General features: G+C 57.1%; 1 long non-coding RNA gene across 1 annotated transcript in view; it reads right to left on the minus strand.

The window, feature by feature from the left end:
• Positions 1-239: 239 nt before the first annotated feature.
• LOC132385458 (uncharacterized) overlaps positions 240-18,593 on the minus strand; it is a 392,959-nt gene continuing 374,605 nt past the window's right edge. Inside the window, exon 4 of the long non-coding RNA XR_009509187.1 lies at positions 240-339. This is a non-coding gene — a long non-coding RNA (uncharacterized LOC132385458). The remainder of the gene's footprint in view (positions 340-18,593) is intronic.

Here is an 18,593-nt window from a genome sequence, read left to right on the forward strand (position 1 = left end):
CTCACTCTGTGTCTGACCCATGGGGATGAGAGATGGGAGGGTATGGAGGGGGTCTCACTCTGTGTCTGACCCATGGGGATGAGAGATGGGAGGGTATGGAGGGGGCCTCACTCTGTGTCTGACCCATGGGGATGAGAGATGGGAGGGTATGGAGGGGGCTCACAGTGTTACTGCTCAGTGCTGAGGGAGTGTCACACAGTCTAGGAAATGTATAAATTCAAGACTTGCTATGTGATATTCACCTGTGATCCCTCCCTCAATTAGTCGATGAACCATCACTGACCTTTCCTCGTCCGATTGTCTTCCTCTGCTCGACAAAGGAGTGAAACTTGTTCAGTGCTGGGGGAAGACAGACGATTCAAATATTACTAAGGAGATTAGAAACCTAAATCACAGCTTCAGGAGTGTGTGATAGGACGGGTGGAGGGAGATTCACTCTGTGTCTGAACCAGGGAGTGTGTGATGGGATGGTGTGGAGGGAAATTCACTCTCAGTCTGACCCCGGGAGTTTGTGATGGGACAGTGGGGAGGGAGAAGGACTCTGTGTCTGACCCCGGGAGTGTGTGATGGGACGGCGTGGAGGGAGATTCACTCTGTGTCTGACCCCGGGAGTGTATGATGGGACGGTGTGGAGGGAGATTCACTCCGTGTCTGACCCGGGAGTGTGTGATGGGACGGTGTGGAGGGAGATTCACTCTGTGTCTGACCCCGGGAGTGTGTGATGAGACCGTGTGGAGGGATATTCACTCTGTGTCTGACTCCGGGAGTGCGTGATGGGACGGTGTGGAGGGAGATTCACTTTCAGTCTGACCCCGGGAGCGTGTGATGGGACAGTGGGGAGGGAAATTCACTCTGTGTCTGACCACGGGAGTGTGTGATGGGACGGTGTGGAGGGAAATACACTCTGTGTCTGACCACGGAAGTGTGTGATGGGACCGTGTGGAGGGAGATTCACTCTGTGTCTGTTCCCGGAAGTGTGTGATGCGACGGTGTGGAGGGAGATTCCCTCTGTGTCTGACCCCGGGAGTGTGTGATGGGTTGGTGTGGAGGGAGATTCACTCTCACTCTGACCCCGGGAGTGTGTGATGGGACCGTGTGGAGGGATATTCACTCTGTGTCTGACTCCGGGAGTGTGTGATGGGATGGTGGAGAGGGAGATTCACGCTCAGTCTGACCCCGGGAGTGCGTGATGGGACAGTGGGGAGGGAGATTCACTCTGCGTCTGACCACGGCAGTGTGTGATGGGACAGAGTGGAGGGAGATTCACTCTGTCTCTGACCCCGGGAGTGTGTGATCGGACCGTGTGGAGGGAGATTCACTCTGTGTCTGACCCCGGGAGTGTGTGATGGGATGGTGGGGAGGGAGATTCACTCTGTGTCTAACCCCGGGAGTGTTTGATGCGACGGTGTGGAGGGAGATTCACTCTGTGTCTGATCCCGGGAGTGTGAGATGGGAAGGAGTGGAAGGAGATTCACTCTGTGTCTGACCCCGGGAGTGTGTGATGGGAACGTGTGGAGGGATATTCACTCTGTGTCTGACTACGGGAGTGTGTGATGGGACAGTGGGGAGGGAGATTCACTCTGTGTCTGACTACGGGAGTGTGTGATGGGACAGTGTGGAGGGAGATTCACTCTGTGTCTGACCCCGGGAGTGTGTGATGGGACCGTGTGGAGTGAGATTCAATCTGTGTCTGACCCCGGGAGTGTCTGATGTGACCGTGTGGAGGGAGATTCACTCTGTGTCTGAACCCGGGAGAGGGTGATGGGACCGTGTAGAGGGAGATTCAATCTGTGTCTGACCCCGGGAGTGTGTGATGGGACTGTGTGGAGGGAGATTCACTCTGTGTCTGACCCCGGGAGTGTGTGATGGGACCGTGTGGAGGGATATTCACTATGTGTCTGACTCCGGGAGTGTGTGATGGGACAGTGGGGAGGGATAGTCACTCTGTGTCTGACCCCGGGAGTGTGTGATGGGAAGGTGGGGAGGGAGATTCACTCTGTGTCTGACCCCGGGAGTGTGTGATGGGACCGTGTGGAGGGATATTCACTCCGTACCTGACCCCGGGAGTGTGTGATGGGACGGTGTGGAGGGAGATTCACTCTGTGTCTGACCCCGGGAGTGTGTGATGGGACCGTGTGGAGTGATATTCACTCTGTGTCTGACTCCGGGAGTGTGTGATGGGATAGTGGGGAGGGAGATTCACTCTGTGTCTGACCCCGGGAGTGTGTGATGGGACCGTGTGGAGGGATATTCACTCCGTACCTGACCCCGGGAGTGTGTGATGGGACGGTGTGAAGGTAGATTCACTCTCTGTCTGACCCCGGGAGTGTGTGATGGGACCGTGTGGAGGGATATTCACACTGTGTCTGTTCCGGGAGTGTGTGATGGGACAGTGGGGAGGGAGATTCACTCTGTGTCTGACCACGGGAGTGTGTGAAGGGACAGTGTGGAGGGAGATTGACTCTGTGTCTCACCCCGAGAGTGTGTGATGGGACTGTGTGGAGGGAGATTCACTCTGTGTCTGACCCCGGGAGTGTGTGATGGGAACGTGTGGAGGGATATTCACTCTGTGTCTGACTACGGGAGTGTGTGATGGGACAGTGGGGAGGGAGATTCACTCTGTGTCTGACTACGGGAGTGTGTGATGGGACAGTGTGGAGGGAGATTCACTCTGTGTCTGACCCCGGGAGTGTGTGATGGGACCGTGTGGAGTGAGATTCACTCTGTGTCTGACCCCGGGAGTGTCTGATGTGACCGTGTGGAGGGAGATTCACTCTGTGTCTGACCCCGGGAGTGTGTGATGGGACCGTGTGGAGGGAGATTCACTCTGTTTCTGACCCCGGGAGTGTGTGATGGGACTGTGTGGAGGGAGATTCACTCTGTGTCTGACCCCGGGAGTGTGTGATGGGACCGTGTGGAGGGATATTCACTCTGTGTCTGACTCCGGGAGTGTGTGATGGGACAGTGGGGAGGGATATTCACTCTGTGTCTGACCCCGGGAGTGTGTGATGGGAAGGTGGGGAGGGAGATTCACTCTGTGTCTGACCCCGGGAGTGTGTGATGGGACCGTGTGGAGGGATATTCACTCCGTACCTGACCCTGGGAGTGTGTGATGGGACGGTGTGGAGGGAGATTCACTGTGTCTGACCCCGGGAGTGTGTGATGGGACCGTGTGGAGTGATATTCACTCTGTGTCTGACTCCGGGAGTGTGTGATGGGATAGTGGGGAGGGAGATTCACTCTGTGTCTGACCCCGGGAGTGTGTGATGGGACCGTGTGGAGGGATATTCACTCCGTACCTGACCCCGGGAGTGTGTGATGGGACTGTGTCAAGGTAGATTCACTCTGTGTCTGACCCCGGGAGTGTGTGATGGGACCGTGTGGAGGGATATTCACTCTGTGTCTGTTCCGGGAGTGTGTGATGGGACAGTGGGGAGGGAGATTCACTCTGTGTCTGACCACGGGAGTGTGTGATGGGACAGTGTGGAGGGAGATTCACTCTGTGTCTCACCCCGAGACTGTGTGATGGGACTGTGTGGAGGGAGATTCACTCTGTGTCTGACCCCGGGAGTGTGTGATGTGACCGTGTGGAGGGAGATTCACTCTGTGTCTGACTCCTGGAGTGTGTGATGGGACTGTGTGGACGGAGATTCACTCTGTGTCTGACCCCGGGAGTGTGTGATGTGACCGTGTGGAGGGAGATTCACTCTGTGTCTGACTCCTGGAGTGTGTGATGGGACTGTGTGGACGGAGATTCACTCTGTGTCTGACCCCGGGAGTGTGTGATGGGACGGTGTGGTGGGAGATTCACTCTGTGTCTGACTACGGGAGTGTGTGATGGGACAGTGTGGAGGGAGATTCACTCTGTGTCTGACCCCGAGAGTGTGTGATGGGACTGTGTGGAGGGAGATTCACTCTGTGTCTGACCCCGGGAGTGTGTGATGTGACCGTGTGGAGGGAGATTCACTCTGTGTCTGACCCCGGGAGTGTGTGATGGGACCGTGTGGAGGGAGATTCACTCTGTGTCTGACCCCGGGAGTGTGTGATGGGACTGTGTGGAGGGAGATTCACTCTGTGTCTGACCCCGGGAGTGTGTGATGGAACCGTGTGGAGAGATATTCACTCTGTGTCTGACCCCGAGAGTGTGTGATGGGACTGTGTGGAGGGAGATTCACTCTGTGTCTGACCCCGGGAGTGTGTGATGGGACCGTGTGGAGGGATATTCACTCCGTACCTGACCCCGGGAGTGTGTGATGGGACGGTGTGGAGGGAGATTCACTCTGTGTCTGACCCAGGGAGTGTGTGATGGGACCGTGTGGAGTGATATTCACTCTGTGTCTGACCCCGGGAGTGTGTGATGGGATGCTGGGGAGGGAGATTCACTCTGTGTCTGACGCCGGGAGTGTGTGATGGGACAGTGTGGAGGGAGATTCACTCTCCGTCTGACCCCGGGAGTGTGTGATGGGACAGTGGGGAGGGAGATTCACTCTGTGTCTGACCACGGGAGTGTGTGATGGTACAGTGTGGAGGAAGATTCACTCTGTGTCTGACCCCGGGAGTGTGTGATGGGACGGTTAGGAGGGAGCCTCACTCTGATTCCGACCCCGGGAGTGTGTGATGGGACGGTATGGAGGGAGATTCACTCTGTGTCTGACCCCGGGAGTGTGTGATGGGACGGTGGGGAGGGAGATTCACTCTGTCTGACCCCGGGAGTGTGTGATGGGACGGTGTGGAGGGAGATTCCCTCTGTGTCTGACCCCAGGAGTGTGTGATGGGACGGAGTGGAAGGAGATTCACTCTGTGTCCGACCCCGGGATTGTGTGATGGGACGGTGTGGTGGGAGATTCACTCTGTGTCTGACCCCGGGAGTGTGTGATGGGACGGTGAGGAGGGAGATTCACTCTGTGTCCGACCCCGGGATTGTGTGATGGGACGGTGAGGAGGGAGATTCACTCTGTGTCTGACTCCGGGAGTGTGTGATGGGACGGTGTGGAGGGAGATTCACTGTGTCTGACCCCAGGAGTGTGTGATGGGACTGTGTGGAGGGAGATTCACTCTGTGTCTGACCCCGGGAGTGTCTGATGGGACAGTGGGGAGGGAGTTTCACTCTGTGTCTGACCCCAGGAATGTGTGATGGGAAGGTGTGGAGGGAGATTCACTCTGTGTCTGACCCAGGGAGTGTGTGATGGGACGGTGTGGAGGGAGATTCACTCTGTGTCTGACCCCGGGAGTGTGTGATGGGACGGTGTGGAGGGAGATTCACTCCGAGTCTGACCCCGGGAGTGTGTGATGGGACGGTTTGGAGGGAGATTCACTCTGTGTCTGACCCCGGCAGTGTGTGATGGGATCGTGCGGAAGGAGATTCACTCTCAGTCTGACTCCGGGAGTGTGTGATGGGGCTCTGTGGAGGGAGATTCACTCTGTGTCTGACCGCGGGAGTGTGTGATGGGACGGTGTGGAGGGAGATTCACTCCGTACCTGACCCCGGGAGTGTGTGATGGGATGGTGGAGAGGGAGATTCACTCTGTGTCTGACCCCGGGAGTGTGTGATGGGACCGTGTGGAGGGATATTCACTCTGTGTCTGACTCCGGAGGTGCGTGATGGGACGGTGTGGAGGGAGATTCACTCTGTGTCTGACCCCGGGAGTGTGTTATGGGACGGTGTGGAGGGATATTCACTCTGTGACTGACCCTGGGAGTGTGTGATGGGATGGTGGGGAGGGAGTTTCACTCTGTGTCTGACCCCGGGAGTGTGTGATGGGACCGTGTGGAGGTATATTCACTCCGTACCTGACCTCGGGAGTGTGTGATGGGACGGTGTGGAGGGAGATTCACTCTCTGTCTGACTCCGGGAGTGTGTGATGGGACTGTGTGGACGGAGATTCACTCTGTGTCTGACCCCGGGAGTGTGTGATGGGACCGTGTGGAGTGATATTCACTCTGTGTCTGACTCCGGGAGTGTGTGATGGGATAGTGGGGAGGGAGATTCACTCTGTGTCTGACCCCGGGAGTGTGTGATGGGACCGTGTGGAGGGATATTCACTCCGTACCTGACCCCGGGAGTGTGTGATGGGACTGTGTCAAGGTAGATTCACTCTGTGTCTGACCCCGGGAGTGTGTGATGGGACCGTGTGGAGGGATATTCACTCTGTGTCTGTTCCGGGAGTGTGTGATGGGACAGTGGGGAGGGAGATTCACTCTGTGTCTGACCACGGGAGTGTGTGATGGGACAGTGTGGAGGGAGATTCACTCTGTGTCTCACCCCGAGACTGTGTGATGGGACTGTGTGGAGGGAGATTCACTCTGTGTCTGACCCCGGGAGTGTGTGATGTGACCGTGTGGAGGGAGATTCACTCTGTGTCTGACTCCTGGAGTGTGTGATGGGACTGTGTGGACGGAGATTCACTCTGTGTCTGACCCCGGGAGTGTGTGATGTGACCGTGTGGAGGGAGATTCACTCTGTGTCTGACTCCTGGAGTGTGTGATGGGACTGTGTGGACGGAGATTCACTCTGTGTCTGACCCCGGGAGTGTGTGATGGGACGGTGTGGTGGGAGATTCACTCTGTGTCTGACTACGGGAGTGTGTGATGGGACAGTGTGGAGGGAGATTCACTCTGTGTCTGACCCCGAGAGTGTGTGATGGGACTGTGTGGAGGGAGATTCACTCTGTGTCTGACCCCGGGAGTGTGTGATGTGACCGTGTGGAGGGAGATTCACTCTGTGTCTGACCCCGGGAGTGTGTGATGGGACCGTGTGGAGGGAGATTCACTCTGTGTCTGACCCCGGGAGTGTGTGATGGGACTGTGTGGAGGGAGATTCACTCTGTGTCTGACCCCGGGAGTGTGTGATGGAACCGTGTGGAGAGATATTCACTCTGTGTCTGACCCCGAGAGTGTGTGATGGGACTGTGTGGAGGGAGATTCACTCTGTGTCTGACCCCGGGAGTGTGTGATGGGACCGTGTGGAGGGATATTCACTCCGTACCTGACCCCGGGAGTGTGTGATGGGACGGTGTGGAGGGAGATTCACTCTGTGTCTGACCCAGGGAGTGTGTGATGGGACCGTGTGGAGTGATATTCACTCTGTGTCTGACCCCGGGAGTGTGTGATGGGATGCTGGGGAGGGAGATTCACTCTGTGTCTGACTCCGGGAGTGTGTGATGGGACAGTGGGGAGGGAGATTCACTCTGTGTCTGACTCCGGGAGTGTGTGATGGGACCGTGTGGAGTGATATTCACTCTGTGTCTGACCCCGGGAGTGTGTGATGGGATGCTGGGGAGGGAGATTCACTCTGTGTCTGACCACGGGAGTGTGTGATGGTACAGTGTGGAGGAAGATTCACTCTGTGTCTGACCCCGGGAGTGTGTGATGGGACGGTTAGGAGGGAGCCTCACTCTGATTCCGACCCCGGGAGTGTGTGATGGGACGGTATGGAGGGAGATTCACTCTGTGTCTGACCCCGGGAGTGTGTGATGGGACGGTGGGGAGGGAGATTCACTCTGTCTGACCCCGGGAGTGTGTGATGGGACGGTGTGGAGGGAGATTCCCTCTGTGTCTGACCCCAGGAGTGTGTGATGGGACGGAGTGGAAGGAGATTCACTCTGTGTCCGACCCCGGGATTGTGTGATGGGACGGTGTGGTGGGAGATTCACTCTGTGTCTGACCCCGGGAGTGTGTGATGGGACGGTGAGGAGGGAGATTCACTCTGTGTCCGACCCCGGGATTGTGTGATGGGACGGTGAGGAGGGAGATTCACTCTGTGTCTGACTCCGGGAGTGTGTGATGGGACGGTGTGGAGGGAGATTCACTGTGTCTGACCCCAGGAGTGTGTGATGGGACTGTGTGGAGGGAGATTCACTCTGTGTCTGACCCCGGGAGTGTCTGATGGGACAGTGGGGAGGGAGTTTCACTCTGTGTCTGACCCCAGGAATGTGTGATGGGAAGGTGTGGAGGGAGATTCACTCTGTGTCTGACCCAGGGAGTGTGTGATGGGACGGTGTGGAGGGAGATTCACTCTGTGTCTGACCCCGGGAGTGTGTGATGGGACGGTGTGGAGGGAGATTCACTCCGAGTCTGACCCCGGGAGTGTGTGATGGGACGGTTTGGAGGGAGATTCACTCTGTGTCTGACCCCGGCAGTGTGTGATGGGATCGTGCGGAAGGAGATTCACTCTCAGTCTGACTCCGGGAGTGTGTGATGGGACAGTGTGGAGGGAGATTCACTCTCAGTCTGACCCCGAGAGTGTGTGATGGGGCTCTGTGGAGGGAGATTCACTCTGTGTCTGACCGCGGGAGTGTGTGATGGGACGGTGTGGAGGGAGATTCACTCCGTACCTGACCCCGGGAGTGTGTGATGGGATGGTGGAGAGGGAGATTCACTCTGTGTCTGACCCCGGGAGTGTGTGATGGGACCGTGTGGAGGGATATTCACTCTGTGTCTGACTCCGGAGGTGCGTGATGGGACGGTGTGGAGGGAGATTCACTCTGTGTCTGACCCCGGGAGTGTGTTATGGGACGGTGTGGAGGGATATTCACTCTGTGACTGACCCTGGGAGTGTGTGATGGGATGGTGGGGAGGGAGTTTCACTCTGTGTCTGACCCCGGGAGTGTGTGATGGGACCGTGTGGAGGTATATTCACTCCGTACCTGACCTCGGGAGTGTGTGATGGGACGGTGTGGAGGGAGATTCACTCTCTGTCTGACTCCGGGAGTGTGTGATGGGATGGTGGAGAGGGAGATTCACTCTGTGTCTGACCCCGGGAGGGTGTGATGGGACCGTGTGGAGGGATATTCACTCCGTGCCTGACCCCGGGAGTGTGTGATGGGACGGTGTGGAGGGAGATTCACTCTGTGTCTGACCCCGGGAGTGTGTGATGTGACCGTGTGGAGGGAGATTCACTCTGTGTCTGACCCCGGGAGTGTGTGATGGGACCGTGTGGAGGGAGATTCACTCTGTGTCTGACCCCGGGAGTGTGTGATGGGACTGTGTGGAGGGAGATTCACTCTGTGTCTGACCCCGGGAGTGTGTGATGGAACCGTGTGGAGAGATATTCACTCTGTGTCTGACCCCGAGAGTGTGTGATGGGACCGTGTGGAGTGATATTCACTCTGTGTCTGACTCCGGGAGTGTGTGATGGGATAGTGGGGAGGGAGATTCACTCTGTGTCTGACCCCGGGAGTGTGTGATGGGACCGTGTGGAGGGATATTCACTCCGTACCTGACCCCGGGAGTGTGTGATGGGACTGTGTCAAGGTAGATTCACTCTGTGTCTGACCCCGGGAGTGTGTGATGGGACCGTGTGGAGGGATATTCACTCTGTGTCTGTTCCGGGAGTGTGTGATGGGACAGTGGGGAGGGAGATTCACTCTGTGTCTGACCACGGGAGTGTGTGATGGGACAGTGTGGAGGGAGATTCACTCTGTGTCTCACCCCGAGACTGTGTGATGGGACTGTGTGGAGGGAGATTCACTCTGTGTCTGACCCCGGGAGTGTGTGATGTGACCGTGTGGAGGGAGATTCACTCTGTGTCTGACTCCTGGAGTGTGTGATGGGACTGTGTGGACGGAGATTCACTCTGTGTCTGACCCCGGGAGTGTGTGATGTGACCGTGTGGAGGGAGATTCACTCTGTGTCTGACTCCTGGAGTGTGTGATGGGACTGTGTGGACGGAGATTCACTCTGTGTCTGACCCCGGGAGTGTGTGATGGGACGGTGTGGTGGGAGATTCACTCTGTGTCTGACTACGGGAGTGTGTGATGGGACAGTGTGGAGGGAGATTCACTCTGTGTCTGACCCCGAGAGTGTGTGATGGGACTGTGTGGAGGGAGATTCACTCTGTGTCTGACCCCGGGAGTGTGTGATGTGACCGTGTGGAGGGAGATTCACTCTGTGTCTGACCCCGGGAGTGTGTGATGGGACCGTGTGGAGGGAGATTCACTCTGTGTCTGACCCCGGGAGTGTGTGATGGGACTGTGTGGAGGGAGATTCACTCTGTGTCTGACCCCGGGAGTGTGTGATGGAACCGTGTGGAGAGATATTCACTCTGTGTCTGACCCCGAGAGTGTGTGATGGGACTGTGTGGAGGGAGATTCACTCTGTGTCTGACCCCGGGAGTGTGTGATGGGACCGTGTGGAGGGATATTCACTCCGTACCTGACCCCGGGAGTGTGTGATGGGACGGTGTGGAGGGAGATTCACTCTGTGTCTGACCCCGGGAGTGTGTGATGGGACCGTGTGGAGTGATATTCACTCTGTGTCTGACCCCGGGAGTGTGTGATGGGATGCTGGGGAGGGAGATTCACTCTGTGTCTGACGCCGGGAGTGTGTGATGGGACAGTGTGGAGGAAGATTCACTCTGTGTCTGACCCCGGGAGTGTGTGATGGGACGGTTAGGAGGGAGCCTCACTCTGATTCCGACCCCGGGAGTGTGTGATGGGACGGTATGGAGGGAGATTCACTCTGTGTCTGACCCCGGGAGTGTGTGATGGGACGGTGGGGAGGGAGATTCACTCTGTCTGACCCCGGGAGTGTGTGATGGGACGGTGTGGAGGGAGATTCCCTCTGTGTCTGACCCCAGGAGTGTGTGATGGGACGGAGTGGAAGGAGATTCACTCTGTGTCCGACCCCGGGATTGTGTGATGGGACGGTGTGGTGGGAGATTCACTCTGTGTCTGACCCCGGGAGTGTGTGATGGGACGGTGAGGAGGGAGATTCACTCTGTGTCCGACCCCGGGATTGTGTGATGGGACGGTGAGGAGGGAGATTCACTCTGTGTCTGACTCCGGGAGTGTGTGATGGGACGGTGTGGAGGGAGATTCACTGTGTCTGACCCCAGGAGTGTGTGATGGGACTGTGTGGAGGGAGATTCACTCTGTGTCTGACCCCGGGAGTGTCTGATGGGACAGTGGGGAGGGAGTTTCACTCTGTGTCTGACCCCAGGAATGTGTGATGGGAAGGTGTGGAGGGAGATTCACTCTGTGTCTGACCCAGGGAGTGTGTGATGGGACGGTGTGGAGGGAGATTCCCTCTGTGTCTGACCCCAGGAGTGTGTGATGGGACGGAGTGTAAGGAGATTCACTCTGTGTCCGACCCCGTGAGTGTGTGATGGGACGGTGTGGAGGGAGATTCACTCCGAGTCTGACCCCGGGAGTGTGTGATGGGACGGTGTGGAGGGAGATTCACTCTGTGTCTGACCCCGGGAGTGTGTGATGGGACGGTGTGGAGGGAGATTCACTCCGAGTCTGACCCCGGGAGTGTGTGATGGGACGGTTTGGAGGGAGATTCACTCTGTGTCTGACCCCGGCAGTGTGTGATGGGATCGTGCGGAAGGAGATTCACTCTCAGTCTGACTCCGGGAGTGTGTGATGGGACAGTGTGGAGGGAGATTCACTCTCAGTCTGACCCCGAGAGTGTGTGATGGGGCTCTGTGGAGGGAGATTCACTCTGTGTCTGACCGCGGGAGTGTGTGATGGGACGGTGTGGAGGGAGATTCACTCCGTACCTGACCCCGGGAGTGTGTGATGGGATGGTGGAGAGGGAGATTCACTCTGTGTCTGACCCCGGGAGTGTGTGATGGGACCGTGTGGAGGGATATTCACTCTGTGTCTGACTCCGGAGGTGCGTGATGGGACGGTGTGGAGGGAGATTCACTCTGTGTCTGACCCCGGGAGTGTGTTATGGGACGGTGTGGAGGGATATTCACTCTGTGACTGACCCTGGGAGTGTGTGATGGGATGGTGGGGAGGGAGTTTCACTCTGTGTCTGACCCCGGGAGTGTGTGATGGGACCGTGTGGAGGTATATTCACTCCGTACCTGACCTCGGGAGTGTGTGATGGGACGGTGTGGAGGGAGATTCACTCTCTGTCTGACTCCGGGAGTGTGTGATGGGATGGTGGAGAGGGAGATTAACTCTGTGTCTGACCCCGGGAGGGTGTGATGGGACCGTGTGGAGGGATATTCACTCCGTACCTGACCCCGGGAGTGTGTGATGGGACGGTGTGGAGGGAGATTCACTCTGTGTCTGACCCCGGGAGTGTGTGATGGGACCATGTGGAGGGATATTCACTCTGTGTCTGACTCCGGGATTGTGTGATGGGACAGTGTCGAGGGAGATTCACTCTGTGTCTGACACCGAGAGTGTGTGATGGGACTGTGTGGAGGGAGATTCACTCTGTGTCTGACCCCGGGAGTGTGTGATGGGACCGTGTGGAGGGATATTCACTCTGTGTCTGACTCCGGGAGTATGTGATGGGACAGTGGGGAGGGAGATTCACTCTGTGTCTGACTACGGGAGTGTGTGATGGGACAGTGTGGAGGGAGATTCACTCTGTGTCTGACCCCGAGAGTGTGTGATGGGACTGTGTGGAGGGAGATTCACTCTGTGTCTGACCCCGGGAGTGTGTGATGGGACCGTGTGGAGGGATATTCACTCTGTGTCTGACTCCGGGAGTGTGTGATGGGATGGTGGAGAGGGAGATTCACTCTGTGTCTGACCCCGGGAGTGTGTGATGGGACCGTGTGGAGGGATATTCACTCCGTACCTGACCCCGGGAGTGTGTGATGGGACGGTGTGGAGGGAGATTCACTCTGTGTCTGACCCCGGGAATGTGTGATGGGACCGTGTGGAGGGATATTCACTCTGTGTCTGACTCCGGGAGTGTGTGATGGGACAGTGTCGAGGGAGATTCAATCTGTGTCTGACCCCGAGAGTGTGTGATGGGACAGTGTGGAGGGAGATTCACTCTGTGTCTGACCCCGGGAGTGTGTGATGGGAACGTGTGGAGGGATATTCACTCTGTGTCTGACTACGGGAGTGGGTGATGGGACAGTGGGGAGGGAGATTCACTCTGTGTCTGACTACGGGAGTGTGTGATGGGACAGTGTGGAGGAAGATTCACGCTGTGTCTTACCCCGAGAGTGTGTGATGGGACTGTGTGGAGGGAGATTCACTCTGTGTCTGACCCCGGGAGTGTCTGATGTGACCGTGTGGAGGGAGATTCACTCTGTGTCTGACCCCGGGAGTGTGTGATGGGACCGTGTGGAGGGAGATTCACTCTGTGTCTGACCCCGGGAGTGTGTGATGGGACTGTGTGGAGGGAGATTCACTCTGTGTCTGACCCCGGGAGTGTGTGATGGGACCGTGTGGAGGGATATTCACTCTGCGTCTGACTCCGGGAGTGTGTGATGGGACAGTGGGGAGGGATATTCACTCTGTGTCTGACCCCGGGAGTGTGTGATGGGAAGGTGGGGAGGGAGATTCACTCTGTGTCTGACCCCGGGAGTGTGTGATGGGACCGTGTGGAGGGATATTCACTCCGTACCTGACCCCGGGAGTGTGTGATGGGACGGTGTGGAGGGAGATTCACTCAGTGTCTGACCCCGGGAGTGTGTGATGGGACCGTGTGGAGTGATATTCACTGTGTCTGACTCCGGGAGTGTGTGATGGGATAGTGGGGAGGGAGATTCACTCTGTGTCTGACCCCGGGAGTGTGTGATGGGACCGTGTGGAGGGATATTCACTCCGTACCTGACCCCGGGAGAGTGTGATGGGACGGTGTCAAGGTAGATTCACTCTGTGTCTGACCCCGGGAGTGTGTGATGGGACCGTGTGGAGGGATATTCACTCTGTGTCTGTTCCGGGAGTGTGTGATGGGACAGTGGGGAGGGAGATTCACTCTGTGTCTGACCACGGGAGTGTGTGATGGGACAGTGTGGAGGGAGATTCACTCTGTGTCTCACCCCGAGAGTGTGTGATGGGACTGTGTGGAGGGAGATTCTCTCTGTGTCTGACCCCGGGAGTGTGTGATGTGACCGTGTGGAGGGAGATTCACTCTGTGTCTGACTCCTGGAGTGTGTGATGGGACTGTGTGGACGGAGATTCACTCTGTGTCTAACCCCGGGAGTCTGTGATGGGACGGTGTGGTGGGAGATTCATTCTGTGTCTGACCCCGGGAGTGTGTGATGGGACGGTGTGGAGGGAGATTCACTCTGTGTCTGACCCCGGGAGTGTGTGATGGGATGCTGGGGAGGGAGATTCACTCTGTGTCTGACGCCGGGAGTGTGTGATGGGACAGTGTGGAGGGAGATTCACTCTCAGTCTGACCCCGGGAGTGTGTGATGGGACAGTGGGGAGGGAGATTCACTCTGTGTCTGACCACGGGAGTGTGTGATGGGACAGTGTGGAGGGAGATTCACTCTGTGTCTGACTCCGGGAGTGTGTGATGGGACAGTGTCGAGGGAGATTCTCTCTGTGTCTGACCCCGAGAGTGTGTGATGGGACTGTGTGGAGGGAGATTCACTCTGTGTCTGACCCCGGGAGTGTGTGATGGGACCGTGTGGAGGGATATTCACTCTGTGTCTGACTCCGGGAGTGTGTGATGGGACAGTGGGGAGGGAGATTCACTCTGTGTCTGACTACGGGAGTATGTGATGGGACGGTGCGGAGGGAGATTCACTCTGTGTCTGACCCCGAGAGTGTGTGATTGGACTGTGTGGAGGGAGATTCATTCTGTGTCTGACCCAGGGAGTGTGTGATGTGACCGTGTGGAGGGAGATTCACTCTGTGTCTGACCCCGGGAGTGTGTGATGGGACCGTGTGGAGGGATATTCACTCTTTGTGTGACTCCGGGAGTGCGTGATGGGACGGTGTGGAGGGAGATTCACTCTGTGTCTGACCCCGGGAGTGTGTGATGGGACCGTGTGGAGGGATATTCACTCTGTGTCTGACCCCGGGAGTGTGTGATGGGATGGTGGGGATGGAGATTCACTCTGTGTCTGACCCCGGGAGTGTGTGATGGGACCGTGTGGAGGGATATTCACTCCGTACCTGACCCCGGGAGTGTGTGATGGGACGGTGTGGAGGGAGATTCACTCTGTGTCTGACCCCGGGAGTGTGGGATGGGACAGTGGGGAGGGAGATTCACTCTGTGTCTGACCACGGGAGTGTGTGATGGGACAGTGTGGAGGGAGATTCACTCTGTGTCTGACCCCGAGAGTGTGTGATGGGACTGTGTGGAGGGAGATTCACTCTGTGACTGACCCCGGGAGTGTGTGATGGGACCGTGTGGAGGGATATTCACTCTGTGTCTGACTCCGGGAGTGTGTGATGGGAGAGTGGGGAGGGAGATTCACTCTGTGTCTGACTACGGGAGTGTGTGATGGGACGGTGTGGAGGGAGATTCACTCTGTGTCTGACCCCGAGAGTGTGTGATTGGACTTTGTGGAGGGAGATTCACTCTGTGTCTGACCCCGGGATTGTGTGATGTGACCGTGTGGAGGGAGATTCACTCTGTGTCTGACCCCGGGAGTGTGTGATGGAACCGTGTGGAGTGATATTCACTCTGTGTCTGACTCCGGGAGTGTGTGATGGGATAGTGGGGTGGGAGATTCACTCTGTGTCTGACCCCGGGAGTGTGTGATGGGACCGTGTGGAGGGATATTCACTCCGTACCTGACCCCGGGAGTGTGTGATGGGACGGTGTCAAGGTAGATTCACTCTGTGTCTGACCCCGGGAGTGTGTGATGGGACCGTGTGGAGGGATATTCACTCTGTGTCTGACTCCGGGAGTGTGTGATGGGATGGTGGAGAGGGAGATTCACTCTGTGTCTGAGCCCGGGAGTGTGTGATGGGACCGTTTGGAGGGATATTCACTCTGTGTCTGACTCCGAGAGTGTGTGATGGGACAGTGTGGAGGGAGATTCACTCTGTGTCTGACCCCGAGAGTGTGTGATTGGACTGTGTGGAGGGAGATTCACTCTGTGTCTGACCCTGGGAGTGTGTGATGTGACCGTGTGGAGGGAGATTCACTCTGTGTCTGACCCCGGGAGTGTGGGATGGGACAGTGGGGAGGGAGATTCACTCTGTGTCTGACCACGGGAGTGTGTGATGGGACAGTGTGGAGGGAGATTCACTCTGTGTCTGACCCCGAGAGTGTGTGATGGGACTGTGTGGAGGGAGATTCACTCTGTGACTGACCCCGGGAGTGTGTGATGGGACGGTGTGGTGGGAGATTCACTCTGTGTCTGACCCCGGGAGTGTGTGATGGGACGGTGTGGAGGGAGATTCACTCTGTGTCTGACTACGGGAGTGTGTGATGGGACAGTGTGGAGGGAGATTCACTCTGTGTCTGACCACGGGAGTGCGTGATGGGACGGTGTGGAGGGAGATTCACTCTCTGTCTGACCCCGGGTGTGTGTTATGGGACGGTGTGGAGGGATATTCACTCTGTGACTGACCCTGGGAGTGTGTGAGGGGATGGTGGGGAGGGAGTTTCACTCTGTGTCTGACCCCGGGAGTGTGTGATGGGACCGTGTGGAGATATATTCACTCCGTACCTGACCCCGGGAGTGTGTGATGGGACGGTGTGGAGGGAGATTCACTCTGTCTCTGACCCCGGAAGTGTGTGATGGGACCGTGTGGAGGGATATTCACTCTGTGTCTGACTCCGGGAGTGTGTGATGGGATGGTGGAGAGGGAGATTCACTCTGTGTCTGAGCCCGGGAGTGTGTGATGGGACCGTCTGGAGGGATATTCACTCTGTGTCTGACTCCGGGAGTGTGTGATGGGAGAGTGGGGAGGGAGATTCACTCTGTGTCTGACTACGGGAGTGTGTGATGGGACAGTGTGGAGGGAGATTCACTCTGTGTCTGACCCCGAGAGTGTGTGATTGGACTTTGTGGAGGGAGATTCACTCTGTGTCTGACCCCGGGAGTGTGTGATGTGACCGTGTGGAGGGAGATTCACTCTGTGTCTGACCCCGGGAGTGTGTGATGGAACCGTGTGGAGTGATATTCACTCTGTGTCTGACTCCGGGAGTGTGTGATGGGATAGTGGGGTGGGAGATTCACTCTGTGTCTGACCCCGGGAGTGTGTGATGGGACCGTGTGGAGGGATATTCACTCCGTACCTGACTCCGGGAGTGTGTGATGGGACGGTGTCAAGGTAGATTCACTCTGTGTCTGACCCCGGGAGTGTGTGATGGGACCGTGTGGAGGGATATTCACTCTGTGTCTGACTCCGGGAGTGTGTGATGGGATGGTGGAGAGGGAGATTCACTCTGTGTCTGAGCCCGGGAGTGTGTGATGGGACCGTTTGGAGGGATATTCACTCTGTGTCTGACTCCGAGAGTGTGTGATGGGACAGTGTGGAGGGAGATTCACTCTGTGTCTGACCCCGAGAGTGTGTGATTGGACTGTGTGGAAGGAGATTCACTCTGTGTCTGACCCTGGGAGTGTGTGATGTGACCGTGTGGAGGGAGATTCACTCTGTGTCTGACCCCGGGAGTGTGTGATGGAACCGTGTGGAGTGATATTCACTCTGTGTGTGACTCCGGGAGTGCGTGATGGGACGGTGTGGAGGGAGATTCACTCTGTGTCTGACCCCGGGAGTGTGTGATGGGATGCTGGGGAGGGAGATTCACTCTGTGTCTGACGCCGGGAGTGTGTGATGGGACAGTGTGGAGGGAGATTCACTCTCAGTCTGACCCCGGGAGTGTGTGATGGGACAGTGGGGAGGGAGAGTCACTCTGTGTCTGACCACGGGAGTGTGTGATGGGACAGTGTGGAGGGAGAATCACTCTGTGTCTGACCACGGGAGTGCGTGATCGGACGGTGTGGAGGGAGATTCACTCTGTGTCTGACCCCGGGTGTGTGTTATGGGACGGTGTGGAGGGATATTCACTCTGTGACTGACCCTGGGAGTGTGTGAGGGGATGGTGGGGAGGGAGTTTCACTCTGTGTCTGACCCCGGGAGTGTGTGATGGGACCGTGTGGAGGTATATTCACTCCGTACCTGACCCCGGGAGTGTGTGATGGGACGGTGTGGAGGGAGATTCACTCTGTCTCTGACCCCGGAAGTGTGTGATGGGACCGTGTGGAGGGATATACACTCTGTGTCTAACTCCGGGAGTGTGTGATCGGATGGTGGAGAGGGAGATTCACTCTGTGTCTGACCCCGGGAGTGTGTGATGGGACCGTGTGGAGGGATATTCACTCTGTGTCTGACTCCGGGAGTGTGTGATGGGACAGTGTCGAGGGAGATTCACTCTGTGTCTGACTCCGGGAGTGTGTGATGGGACAGTGTCGAGGGAGATTCACTCTGTGTCTGACCCCGAGAGTGTGTGATGGGACTGTGTGGAGGGAGATTCACTCTGTGTCTGACCCCGGGAGTGTGTGATGGGACCGTGTGGATTGATATTCACTCTGTGTCTGACTCCGGGAGTGTGTGATGGGACAGTGGGGAGGGAGATTCACTCTGTGTCTGACTACGGGAGTGTGTGATGGGACAGTGTGGAGGGAGATTCACTCTGTGTCTGACCCCGAGAGTCTGTGATTGGACTGTGTGGAGGGAGATTCATTCTGTGTCTGACCCCGGGAGTGTGTGATGTGACCGTGTGGAGGGAGATTCACTCTGTGTCTGACCCCGGGAGTGTGTGATGGGACCGTGTGGAGGGATATTCACTCTGTGTGTGACTCCGGGAGTGCGTGATGGGACGGTGTGGAGGGAGATTCACTCTGTGTCTGACCCCGGGAGTGTGTGATGGGACCGTGTGGAGGGAGATTCACTCTGTGTCTGACCCCGGGAGTGTGTGATGGG

This window comes from Hypanus sabinus, assembly GCF_030144855.1.
Source record: "Hypanus sabinus isolate sHypSab1 chromosome 24 unlocalized genomic scaffold, sHypSab1.hap1 SUPER_24_unloc_15, whole genome shotgun sequence".
Lineage (NCBI taxonomy): Eukaryota > Metazoa > Chordata > Chondrichthyes > Myliobatiformes > Dasyatidae > Hypanus > Hypanus sabinus.